This window comes from Podarcis melisellensis (assembly GCF_964234715.1).
Source record: "Podarcis melisellensis genome assembly, chromosome: 5".
NCBI lineage: Eukaryota > Metazoa > Chordata > Lepidosauria > Squamata > Lacertidae > Podarcis > Podarcis melisellensis.
Genome location: NC_138537.1, coordinates 57,531,315 through 57,544,997, shown reverse-complemented (window position 1 = coordinate 57,544,997; position 13,683 = coordinate 57,531,315). Strand labels below are relative to the sequence as shown.

The 13,683-nt window shown below is 41.2% G+C and overlaps 1 protein-coding gene across 8 annotated transcripts in view; it reads right to left on the bottom strand.

The window, feature by feature from the left end:
• The window catches only part of PTPRE (protein tyrosine phosphatase receptor type E), a 140,419-nt gene that overhangs the window by 42,283 nt on the left and 84,453 nt on the right, over positions 1-13,683 (bottom strand). Inside the window, exon 1 of one of the 8 annotated variants that reach the window (XM_081912695.1) lies at positions 6,120-6,143. The exons of the other annotated variants lie outside the window; for them this stretch is intronic. The gene's annotated coding sequence lies outside the window, so the exon portion shown is untranslated. Of the gene's footprint in view, positions 1-6,119; positions 6,144-13,683 lie in introns of those variants that run through there. 8 annotated transcript variants of the gene reach the window in all.

The following is a 13,683-nucleotide window of genomic DNA, read 5'->3' as shown; positions in this document are numbered from 1 at the left end:
GTGCAAATTGCTCCTATGCTATTGGGCTTCCACATCAGGTTACAGAACAAACACTTGTTCACCCCGACCTACGAGGAATTTACTGTTCCAAGTTTAGTGCAGCTGCTGTTGCATTTATAGCACGTAATTGTTTTGTATCTTTAGAAACCACTTAGGTTGCTGTTTTAGTGTTTGTTTCTAGGACTCTATAATCTAAGTTTCATTGTTATGATAATGGAAGCATCTTTAAAGCTTTCTTACTGAAAGCTGTACGCCGGCTCCCTCAGCCAATAAAGCGAGATGAGCGCCGCAACCCCAGAGTCATCTGCAACTGGACCTAATGGTCAAGGGTCCCTTTACCTTTACCTATTTGCTCCTGCAGGATGGCCACTAGCTTTGATAGTTTTAAAATAGGATTAGAAAAATTCATGCAGGGCAAATGCTGTCAATGGCTACTAGAGGCAATACGCTTCTGAATACCAGTTCTAGGAAACCACAGGAGGGGAGGATGCTGTTATGTTCCAGTCCTTCTTTCACATATCTCATGGGCATTTGTTGGCCACCATGAGAACAGGATACTGCACTAGATGGGCCATCACCTGATCCAGCAGGGATGTTCTGGTGTTTTACTGTATGAAAAATATTGAGCCAAAATGACCTGCACAATGTGTCAACAGAAATCATTTAAGATGTTAGAAGATGAAATAGCTCTTTTCCCCCCATAAGGCACATAACGTTTCACACAGGACACAATCCAGCCAATGCTTTCCATCAGTGTAAAGAGTTATGTTTGCACAACAAAATTTCTCTCTGTCTCTCCTCCCCTTCTACACCCTCCCCCAAACCTGCTCTGAAGATTGTAGGAACCTCCAAACATGAGGTTAGGGAGAAGTTCCGTAAACTGAGTGTCAATCGTTGTGCTGATATGAATGAGTTAGTTGCGTGCTGCTCATGATTTCTTCACAACTGAGACAAAAAATATGCAGAGCTCCAATAGTGCTGATTGCTGTCCAAAAAGAACAAGGACACCCTAGCTCTGAAAGACTGAATAGTTATACTGTAATTGTTACTGGGAGAGAGCTTCCAGATGAGTAGCTTGCAGCAAAAATAATTCTATGGTCCCTTAAAGACTATTTCATTTATAAGCATGAGCTTTCATGGGCTCTGTTCACTTTGTCAGATTGCACGACATGAAACAATTGTATGGTGAGATTTGAATGGCAGTGAGATGCAAAATAATAATAATAATAATAATAATAATAATCACAGTTGGTGACAATTAGAGCTTAAATATATGTTCAATAGGTACAATTTTAACCTTTTACATTAGCAGATTGGTGATAATTGCTGTGATTCTTGTATTAACATCTGAAGTGAACCAGGGACCCATTCACAAGAAACACAAATGGATACCCTGGCATTGGAAAGTTAACTAACACATTAAACTTCTTGATGATTATTACATTATTGTCTAGTTATAGCATTATTCAACAATATGTTTTCAAAGTCCAGTTTACATTGTGCCTTCAACCTTACTGTATCTAGTTACCATATTTTTCCGTGTATAAGACGACCCCCAATTTTAAACTTTAAAAATTTGGGGGGGGAAATATAGTCTTATACATGGGGAAATACAGTATATGCTCTCATGAAAATCAGTGTCTTAAAATGGTGGGTCACAGATGAGCTCATGGGTACTTTCCTCCATTGGAGGTTTTTAAGCAGAGGTTGGATGGTCATCTGCCAGGGATCCTTTTGTTGTGATTCCTGCATTGTAGGAGGTTGGATTAGATTACTCTTGGGGTACCTCACAACTCTACAATTCTATGAGTAGACAGTTTTTGATATAAGATGGGAAGGTGTGTGCCTGCTGTTCCGGGGGTGGGAAATCATGACGCCACTGGTTCTATGATTGGGGGGGGAGGGGTCTTGAAAACCCCTGCCCTGAGCCTACATGAAAGAAAGGACTGAAGTTTCAATCCATCAAGTCAAAGAACGGCTGCAGTAAATTCCTTCTAATGACAGCAAAAAGATGCAGCTGCAGTAATTAACCATAATCTGATATAATTACAACGAGCTTATCAACAGGACAATAAAAAAAGATGGAAAACTGGGATAAATGTAAATGGTATACTGATTTCTTAAGTATCGTAGTGAACCCCTACTGCAATGTACACGCTTATGTTAAGGACTGGGGATTGGCTGCGATATAATGCAATCCTATGAATTGAGTTCCTTTCATAATTGCAGACTCATGAAATAGTAAGATGAAGAAGAATGCATATGTTAATCAGAGTAGTAGAATCATCAGTCAGTCTTTTAGCTGTAATATAGCACTTCATATGTAACCATACAAAGTTACCACATCACCTCTGACAATAATTTAAACCAGTTGAGAAGTTTTGGGGTTTCTGAATTGCAGCCTATTTTTTAATAATGCACATAACTCTAGACTGTGTGCACCTCTGTTTCCTACATGTAAGGGTTGCCATATTTCAAACAGTGAAGAGTTGTTGAGCACTTCTTCTTTTTTGCAAATTTGAATTTTTTTAAAAAACCAATTCTTTAGTTTTTGAGCTATTTTAAAGGAAAATCGCCGACATGGGTTGCCATACACCTGGATTTTCCTGGACATTTTTAAATCAATTTATGCCTGGACACTGCTTCCAACTGCAGTATTCCGGATATGTCCAAGAAATTCCAGACATACGGCAACCCAACATGTAAGTGTTATCTCTCTGTACAATGTATGAAGACTTAAGGCCATCCAGTTTATGGAAAGTTCAAGCAAATATTGATGAGAGACTCTAGGGTCAGGCAGCGTGTTAATTACCAACCTTCTCTATCTGTACTATCAGATGGTTCCCAATTAAAATTAAAAATTATGCATACTCATAAAACGGATGTTATTCCTCATTACTGCCCTAAATAAGTTTTCCCTTTAGCCTTCTAGGCGCTTGAGGGATAACTCACTACTGATAAATAGATACTACAGTTCAAGCTGTAGCACAAGCAAGTATTTTAAGCAGGAGCAGAAGGTTGGAATTCAGGGGCAGAGTAGTATAATAGACAAATGTAAGTTTATTAATCAGAACCATTTGGCACCCAAAATGAGAACCACTTGGCACTCTGCAAAATGACATGAACCAGGTTCCAGAATAAGGAAGCAACTGGGAGTGGCTTATAGAATCATAGAATTGTAGCATTGGGGAACAACCACAAAGACCATCTTGTTCAACTGCTGCAACGCAGGAATCTTTTGCCTAACATGAGGCTCAAACCCATTGCCCTGAGATTAAGAGTCTTGTGCAGGCGAAATTATCTACAGGGCTTGTGAGGGAGACTTCTTAATCCCTCCCCTACCCCCCCCATGAGGGTAAAAGTTGCAGGAGCCCCATATTTCAGGGTGATGGAAAGAGCATACAGGAGAATATTACTGGGCCCTATCTGGTATATGCTGGAGGAAGAAAGCCATACAAGTGCAGAAGGAGAAAAGTGTGGGATGAAGAAATGGCAGGGAAGCAACGTTTTGTTCAGAGTGAGTGAGTGAGTGAGTATGATAGATGAATGAATGACCAGGTGGTATGTGTGGAAGAGTGGGGGTCCTGAGTTAGAAGGGGCAGAGGATGAAGTAGCACAGTGTTTCCCAACCTTGGGTCTCCAGCTGTTTTTAGACTACAGTTCCCATCATCCCTGACCACTGGTCTTGCTAGCTAGGGATGATGGGAGTTGTAGTCCAAAAACAGCTGGAGACCCAAGGTTGGGAAACACTGAAGTAGCATGTGCATGTGTGTGTACACGCAGATGTGTACATATGTACACACAAATGAATTAGGATTTGGAAGGGTGGTGAGAGAAAGAGCTTTTGGGTTGTTTCTGCCCCCACCCACTCACGGCAGATTACACTTGATGGAATGTGGTTCTCAGCAGAGAGAGAAAAAGTTTCCCACCACTGAACTAGAGAGGGTTTCTATTCCTCAGGCTAATAAAGGCTGAGTAACTTAAGAATTAGCGTTTCCTTTGGGAACTTCAGGAAGGATTTCTAGTCAGCAACTTCCTGAGGGACTGAGCAATCTTGCCCCCCCCTCCCCCAGTTTGCATTACAGCCTGCCAAAATGGAGCTTTGCTGTTTTATAAAAATGGAGTTTGTCAAATAATAATCTGCAAAGAAAATGCATCCAATGACAATAGGGGAAAGCACCTAAGGATTTTCTCCCCCTTTTATTTAAACAGGCAAACTTCAACCTGAAGACGTTCTTAACATTCAGAGCACAGTGCTTCTTTCTTTCTTTCTTTTTTTTTAGATAGAAAACTAACTGCATACCAGCCTTTCACAAGCTGTGTACTTGCAGTGATACTCTCCTATCAAGCCTTTCAAATTAGGTTTTATCTGAAGATGCTAGGCAGCCTCTAGCAGATCCCTGTGGTTCTGAAAAATGCTGCTGACATTTGGCTTTCTGAGATTGGATTAGAGAGAGATTTAATTGTATGCCTAATTAAATTGAATTCTTCGATAGCATCCAATGCTTTATTCACCATGACAAAACAATGTTACTATTGATTATATAATGTCTCACTTACTCAGGCTATATGAAAACAATTATTGTCAATGCTCATCCACACTTACATCTTAATTTTAATATAAAAATTAGTGTAGAAAAAAATTGCTTTAAAAGACAATGGTACACATAAATATTTTCTCTCTGTGGAGAAAGCTGTCAAAGAGAATGCAAATTTTTCTTTGTTTTAAAAAATGCCCCCCCCCATCTTGTTGTAGCTCAAAATACAAAACTGGGTAATAAACTTTTAAACAATATAAACACAACTAAAAATTATTTATTTTTTAAAGCAGCTCTTTTAAGAGACACCTGAATCCCGAAACCTACAAGAACTAAACGCAAGAGCAGTAAACCGCAATATGTTCTCTCCCTAATCCTCGAAGGCCAGATTAGACAAATATACTTCATAGGGTTTTCTTGGGAAAAGATGTGCAAGTGAGCATATCCCCAGGGAGTGAGCTCTGTAACATTATGGGGAAAGGTTACATCCTGTTACTGTTCTGATTACATTCAGAAATGCTACTTTACAATTAGGGCTTTCTAGAGGCTGTTTCTGCCAGTTCTCATACGGTCCTGAGCTTTACTGGGACCCTGGATTTGCTGCAGAAAATATGTGGAAGCTGGTGCAGCTTTTAATAACGCAGGCTATGTTTCTAAAAGTGCTAAGAACGTAAGAGCCAAACTGCATCAGTTCAAAGGTCGTCCAGCATTTAGTTTCCACACTGCAAAACTTCTCTGTGAGAAGTAACCAGTGTTCTGTCAACAGCACACACGCAAATCATGAACGTTTGGCTATATAAAGCACACAAACAAACAAGCAGATTTTGGTTTATGGGTTCAAATAGGCCACAACTTTTTTGGTTACACATGTGAGCAGTCTGGGTTAGGTACTGGGTGAAGCCAGACTATATCCTGACTCTTGCCCGTCTTCTTCTGGGAGTCCAGATAAGGGTAAACCACCAATAGGTGGATGGATGTGCAACAGGTCAACATCAATCTCCCAGGGAGGTTCAGGTCAATAGTGATCTGTTGGGAGTTGAACGTCTCTGATTTACATCAAATAGGGGCATCCCGAGGGGTCTGCATTGGGGTAGTGGTATGACCCTAGCCCATGTCCAGGCATTGGACAGAATCCACACCCCACACACCACAGGATACCCTTAATGGGGAGGGGCAGGCGGAGGCTACAACCTCCCCTCCATCCAAACAAAGGCTTACCCAATGCCTAACCTCACAAAGTTGTCACAATTGCTACAAGGTAGGCGAAAACCAAATGGCGGAGTCAATTTGCTAAGGGGTAAAATTCCTGCACAGTCCCAACAATATGGTGACTGACATTGCAACGCATCAAAGCAGAAAAAGAGGGTGAGGAGAGTGGGAGATGTGGCGAAGGGTGCGAGAGGACAGCCTCCCTGTAGCACTGGAGTTTAAATTCCCCGCAGACACAACTCCATCAGTGCTGATTGGACAGTGAGGCCCGCCCCTTGAGTAGGGCACCACCCAGCATCATCAGCGCAGGGAAGGCGTCTGTCTCCGACCCTCGGCTGGGTTACCATGGAGGCCGGCTGGAATGCCACCTACCGAATAAGATAAGCAGACTTCTCGATAAAAGAACTGACATCTCAGTTCATTAATCCAAGAGCTCTTAAAATGCCACTCCTACTCTGAAAGTGAAGCAGAAATGCCCATCAACATGGGAGGCAGGATTGACACATGCACATACACACACACCCTGCATACTTTATGCCCCTATGTGGTCTTCTGAATACACAGAGAGGGCTTTTGTAGTGTAGGCAAATCCAATGCATGGTCAGAAGAATCCAACACACTAACAGAAGAAATCTGCAGAGAAGGAATGGATTTGTGCTACTTCAGAAACTGCATACTGGCTAAATATTGATTTAATATTGGTTACTCTATCCTTTGAAACAAGACAACCCTGTGCATTATGCAGAATTCTCTCTTCTACTCAGCAATTCCACTTTTTCATTCCTGCACCTACTTCCTCTAAAACAGAGCCCACTGGGATGGTAATTTGGTATTGAGTTTTAAGAAGTCCACTGTGATTCCTATAGTACATCCTTCCCCAAACTGATGCCTTCTAGATGTTTTGGACTACAACTTCCATCAGCACCAGCCAGCACAGCTGTGCTTATGGGACTTGAAGTCCTAGACATCTGGAGAACACCATGTTGTGGAAGATTGCTATAGTACAAGCACAGGCCACTTAACTCACCTGCTGGTCTACATGATTGACAAGAATCAACACAAACTCCACAGTCCACAAATATGGCTTCTGACAAAGTTTAGAGTTCTTGAAGAGGCAAAAAGCACCTGCTATTCCTTGAACACGTTTCCCTTCTAACCAGCTATACTTTGAAATGCTAAAAGAAGAGTGCAGGAATCCACCTTCCGTATGTTCACCAGTATGGTGTTATTGGTCTTGAAAATTAAGTGATCCAAAATATATTTCTTGATACAAGTTTAAAGTCCAATTCTTCGTTGGTTTCTTATTTCCAGATAAAATAGCAAGCATATGAAGGCCTACTATGAACCACTCAAGATGACTTTAATTCCTCTTTCCAGCAGCCTTGTTTTATAACCCAACTCATTACATAGATGTCAGGCCCACTGCTGATTGATTTTTAAATTGGCATGGTTCAAGTGACTAGCGCTGAAGTGATTTATTCTCTGAGAGTAACAAACTGAGGCCCTAGCAAAAATGCTCCTCAGCCATATTTTGTTTAAACAAGTGTACCAACACACGAAAAAAAAAAAGCTGAGAGTTTCATTTGTTATCTATCCAACATTTGAAGGTCAGTTACGGATACACTAAGAGTAGAATACTGATGGCAAAAATCAAACCTTAAAACAAAATGACACTGCACTCAGAGCAGCAAAGTTTTAAAGCACACACTTCTGAAAGAAAGGTAATGGTTTTTAAGGTATTCAGTAGATTCTTTTCAATTGCCCCAGCCATATCCTTCTAAGAAAGTTTATACCCATCTCCACTTCACTGAACTTCATCAGAAAGACCAGTTGCATCAAAGTAATGGTAGAGGGCTCCTGGTTGCTTTGACTGGCCAATTTTTCTACAGTTCAACCTTTTCACCAACTGCTGTCAGTTACTACAGCAAATGGTTGGCTTCATTACTCTGTGGTGGCCTGCCAACGGAAATGGTTTGTTACCACAAGGCTGAAAAAGGAAGATGATAAATTGCCTTTCTGAAGGTACACAGAATAGTTTCTACACACTTGGGTGGGCAGATCACCTGTTTCAGCCTACTTAAAACAATTATGTTTAAGAGGAATGCTGCAACATCCATTAGAATAGCTTAACCTCATAAATAAGTTACACAACATTACGAGAAGAGGACTCCTCTTCCCAGGGGGCACAGCATTGCTGGTGGGAATCCTGGACCTCACAGGGACCCGGGAGTGGAAGGAGGAATGCTGCCCACATCATTAGGGCTCCTGGCCACATCAGCCCCCCCCCCCCGGCTGACCAATCAGGTTAGCCAGGGGGCGTGGTCACTTGCCGTATAAACCGCGGCACAGCCAAGGGGCAGCCTCCAATCGCCTTCTTGCCCAGAGCCTCGCCAAGCAAAATGTGGCCCAGTAAAAAAATATCACCAGCCTGTTGGGAGATGGTAAAGAAGAGAGTGCCATCCTTCCAGCAACTACCTGCTGCATTTCTGTGCAGGGCATGAAATAGGGTGATTCCTTCCTCTGGCAGGCTGCTTAGTTTCTAAGTTGGGCACAGAAGAACAGTGTATCACACGCTTTCTTCACCAACTCACTCACTTGCCTGAATAGAATTCCTTATCACTTGTGGCTAATTGGCTACTGCTAAAGGACAGGCCCATGGGCTAATTTCAGTTTCATAGGTGAATCAACGCCCTCAGAGCAGGAAGCCTCTCTGACACCAACACAAAAACTGCATCAGACAAGCACATACTAGATAACATTTATAGATAACATCTCAAGTTTCTTCATAGACAATGATCATTGCCCCATCTCAGTTCCCAGTTACAAGATTTATTTGATGATCTTCACACAGGGATCAGAAAACTTTTTCAGCAGGGGGCCGGTCCACTGTGCTTCAAACCTTGTGGGGGGCCGGACTATGTCTTGGAGAGAAAAAATGAATGAATTCCTATGCCCCACAAATAACCCAGAGATGCATTTTAAATAAAAGCACACATTCTACTCATGTAAAAACACCAGGCAGGCCCCACAAATAACCCAGAGATGCATTTTAAATAAAAGGACACACTCTACTCATGTAAAAACACTCTGATTCCCAGACCGTCCGCAGGCCGGATTTAGAAGGTGATTGGGCTGGATCTGGCCCCCGGGCCTTGGTTTGCCTACCCATGATCTTCAGCAAGTTTGGGAATTTCATCATGATGAAATAATAAATCACGGAACTTGCACCGAGCAGCAGCAATAAATAGAACGGAAACATCTCCAGGTTCAACTCCTAAATATCCCAAGAGGGTGGTGTGTGTGTATGTGTGTGAAACAAACATGCATACAGTGGTACCTCGGTTTAAGAACAGACCTGTTTACGAACTATTCAGTATATGAACTCCGCAAAACCGGAAGTAGTGTTCCGGTTAGCGAACTTTACCTCGGTCTACAAATGGAAGCCAAACACTGGAAGGGCATCGGTGGTGGTAGGCCTCATTAGAAAAAGTGCACCTCAGTTTAAGAATGGCTTTGGTTTAAGAACAGACTTCTGGAAGGATTAAGTTCATAAACCGAGGTACCACTGTATATTTCATTTACAGGGGCATTGTAAAAATATACTAAAAATATACTAAAAGTTAATGTATCAATTCATTTTTTAAAGAAAGAATTTATCCTGAGACCTCCATTTCAATAGAATGGAATTAGATAGTACCGTGGTTTAGTTGCCTTTCTCCTGGTTTTATTTAGATTTAATAAATTGCCTTCCCATTTAATCCTCAATGACTGTTTCTTTTTTAATCTATGTAGGTAAGGATCATCTTTTTTAAAATTCAGAGCAAGAAATCACTGAAGTACAATTAAAGCCAGAAGGGATAAATAAATAATTAACTAAACAAAATAAATGATGCTTAATCATTACGATTCAACACGTTAAATAAACTTGTTAAATTCATAAGGATAAATCTACCATCTAACAGCATGCAACGTGTAATTCTTTTTTTTCCAGTGCTTAGCAATTGCTGCATTATTAGACAATAAAAAGGGTTTCTAAAGACAGCAGTTGGTTAAATTTGGAATAATGGCTTCTGGAATATATTTAATGTACCCCTCTCGAGATTCAAGTCTACACGCTGTTCTGGATATGGCAATATGTCTAGTAATATCAACAGTCTTGGAGGCAGTTTAATTTAATGTCCATGCCCATCACTTGGGAACAACCCATGTGAAGTTCAGGTTCATCAAAGAGTCAAAACAGAAAACTCCTGACCTATGCTTCAATGCTCTCTGTAACAACGCATTCTGTGCATTGTGGGACACCAGGATGAAGTACCAGGCAGCCCATTGGCTCCTTCTGACCCAGTTATAAAATGCTTGGGCAACTGATCTTGTTTATGAGGCCCATCGGCCTTGGTATCTACCCTCGTTGTCCCCTTTCCAGACACTGCCTAAAGGTTCATTTCCCAGTATCCCAGTTTACAGCTGCCTGCTCTGCCTACATCAGGAATTAGGGTACATGTGACCCTCGGACATTGTTGGGTTCCAACAGTCGCCTGCCAGGTGGCCAATGCTTCACATTTGGTGAGAAAGAAGTATAGGGCCACAGAAGAAGAGGAGCTGTGTACAATTCTTGGTGTGGTGGGATACAACAGAGAAAGTGCACAGGAAATAATGAGCTTGTCTTTGGCCAAATGTGCTAGACGTGCAGTATATCATTTTTATTAAAGCGTTCTGGTGATTGCCACTATCCATTCTGACCATTTAAATACAGTAATGACTCTCATAAAGTGGAAACAGTGTTTACATGAGATCTGAATGCACAGAAAGGAAACAAATAGGAGAGCAAGCTTACTTAAGTTCAAGCCTAGCTGAAATAAGCAATGACCTCAAAAGGGTCAGAGACAAGCTAGCCTGGGAATGTTTTCAGTTTTTTTGATTACAGAGAAAAGCTGGGTGAACTCTCATGCTCTGCTTATAAAAACAAAAATGTGATTTGGTTGTTGGATAAACCACAGAGCAGCATTTTCGCAGTGTTCCCTGTAAGTGGCTGTACATGAGCAGTCAAGGCTTGGTATTCTTCCCCTGCACTACTCACTCTTTTCCCATTCAAAGTGAACTGCTCTCATCACAGCTCCTTGTCACATGAGTAGAAGCACAATCCTATAATCAGATCAGAAGCTAGTTCCACTGAATTCAATGGGCTGACTCCCACGTAAATAGGTATAGGCCTGCAGTCTTATACAAATATTCAATCAATACAATTTAAACAAAACATTACAATGCTGTTGCTTGCACAATCCAGTTTTGATAATGAAGTTTGAGGAATTACTCAGATCATTAAGCGTTTTAATGAGCTGTGTTTTTAGCAAGACAACTATATGGGACAGCATAGAGAACATCTAATACAGGGGTCAGCAACCTTTTTCAGCTGTGGGCTGGTCCACTGTCCCTCTCAGACGATGTGGTGGGCCGGACTATATATTTTTTTGGGGGGGGGGATGAACGAATTCCTATGCCCCACAAATAACCCAGAGATGCATTTTAAATAAAAGGACACATTCTACTCATGTAAAAACACACTGATTTCCGGACCGTCCGCGGGCTGGATTGAGAAAGCAATTGGGTCACATCCAGCCCCCGGGCCTTAGGTTGCCTACCCCTGATCTAATAGAATGGTTTAGATATCTTTTAAACATCATTTTATGTTATAGAAGAGTATTTTACATTTTTATATAATCTTCACTTTAAAACTTTTGGCTTTATAATGAATTTGTCCTATACTAACATAATCGGTTTCTCATAGGATATATAATTAAGTTTTTCTACTATTAGATATATAAAATCCCAACGTCCAGAAACAACATCTGCTAAAAGTATTTTTTTACTTATTTAGTCCAGGTATAGTGCCATTAAGCACATGAATGTAGTCAATTATTGTGGATTTGCCTTCAGAAATGGTGTACACAAGAGTGTATAAAATGGAAATGTTATTTCTAGCAACTACACGATGCCTTTCAGACAACAACATGATGTCCTATGTCCTTATTCCACTACTACTGTGACCCATTTTACAAGCATATTTATATATCAGTGTCCTATGAAGGTGATTTGTGATTCCTAACATACTGGGGCCCAAAAGCTCTAGCTTTTGAACAGTTGCACAGGAGGACTAGTAGCATCATATAATAGATTTAAGATCCATAAGTTTGATGCACCTTTTCAATATGACAGACTCAAAGGTCTGAAATTTTGCCATGGGAAAACCTTAGTCATTTCATTTCATTTGAAATACCCAGATTACTAAAGATACTCACATGCAAAAATGTTTGCATGACCTAACCATAAGTGATCACCCAGGCTTAGTAAAGACTTGTTAATCTTAGTAAATCTCCTTTTATGCTTTATTTTGATATGGAATTTAAGATGATATTATTATTATTATTGTTAATACCCCGCCCTGCTGGCTGAGTTTCCCCAACCACTCTGGGCAGCTCCCAATCGAGTGTTAAAAACAATACAGCATTAAATATTAAAAACTTCCCTAAACAGGGCTGCCTTCAGATGTATTTTAAAAATAGGATAGCTGCTTATTTCCTTGACATCTGATGGGAGGGCATTCCACAGGGCGGGCGCCACTACCGAGAAGGCCCTCTGTCTGGTTCCCTGTAACCTCACTTCTTGCAATGAGGGAACTGCCAGAAGGCCCTTGGCGCTGGATCTCAGTGTCCGGGCTGAACGATGGGGGTGGAGATGCTCCTTCAGGTATACAGGACTGAGGCCTAGCTATATTAGTCAAAATATAGCTCTTATATAATTCTGTACAAAAACACAGTAACATGAGAAACTGGAAACCTCTAATATGTAGCAAGCAACATATCAGGATACCCTGGGAATGCAGAGTTATCTGTTTTCAAACACTTGTAAGCTACAAGGAACAAGGGGGATATCAGAGGTCCCTTTAGCATTCATCTGCCTAAAACTTAGACATATGCAAGTAAAAGATGGCATGTAGCTGCTGGCAACAAAAATGCAAAGGCTTAGCATGTGACGCCCCAATAAACCACACAATACTCCAATAATATTAATGTAAGATAGGGGTGAATTTGGGCAAGAGGTTGCCCAGGACGCCCAGGTGATTTGTCTCATGGGAACCAATTGCTAGAACAATGCTTCTTGCCACAGGACCACTAAAAACCCCAACCTTATACAATTAAAAACCTGTTGCTTATTTCAGTTGCCTGCTTGCTACTCTGCATATACCCAAACATTAGCTAAAGCCGGGTTTGAAGTAACTGCAGAGAAATCAACCCTGGGTGGATACCTGTGGATACACACGCCATACTATATCGTTAATCCGTGTTCTGTCTAAGAGAGAATGAGGTCACATAATCACCTAGAAAAATGCCAGTGACACAGAAAAGTCTAGATAGCTTCCAATGGGAAATTACTGTTCTTTTGACAATAAAAGGGGAAGAGCTGGTTATCTATCTCTATCTCTCTATCTCTATGAGGTAGTCCTTTGTGGCTGTTTTGTTGTTATTGAGGCTATTCTTGGCTATCCAACAGGAAGAAGAAGCCTCAGAGCTACAGCAGAAGCACACACACACAATCTATCACACAGAGAGAAATGTTTTAAGACTTTGTAACAAAAGTTGGGCCCTGCCCTTTCCATTGTTAAGGTATGAAAGGAACTGTGTAGATGTGCTGTATTTGTAGAAGCACCTGCAGCAGCACTTTTATGCAGAATATACAATTACATAGTATGCTCAACATTGCATGCCTATGCCAAAAACTGACCTCAGAAGTGTTTGTTTCCTGTAACAGAGAGTTGCCTAACAGGTAGCTATTATATGACTAAGGCTGCATACATACTGTATTACTGTTTACACTGGCATCAATGAGGCCCCACAACTTGGTGCTTGAAGCTGTGTGCGCATTATGCGAGCCACAGTCC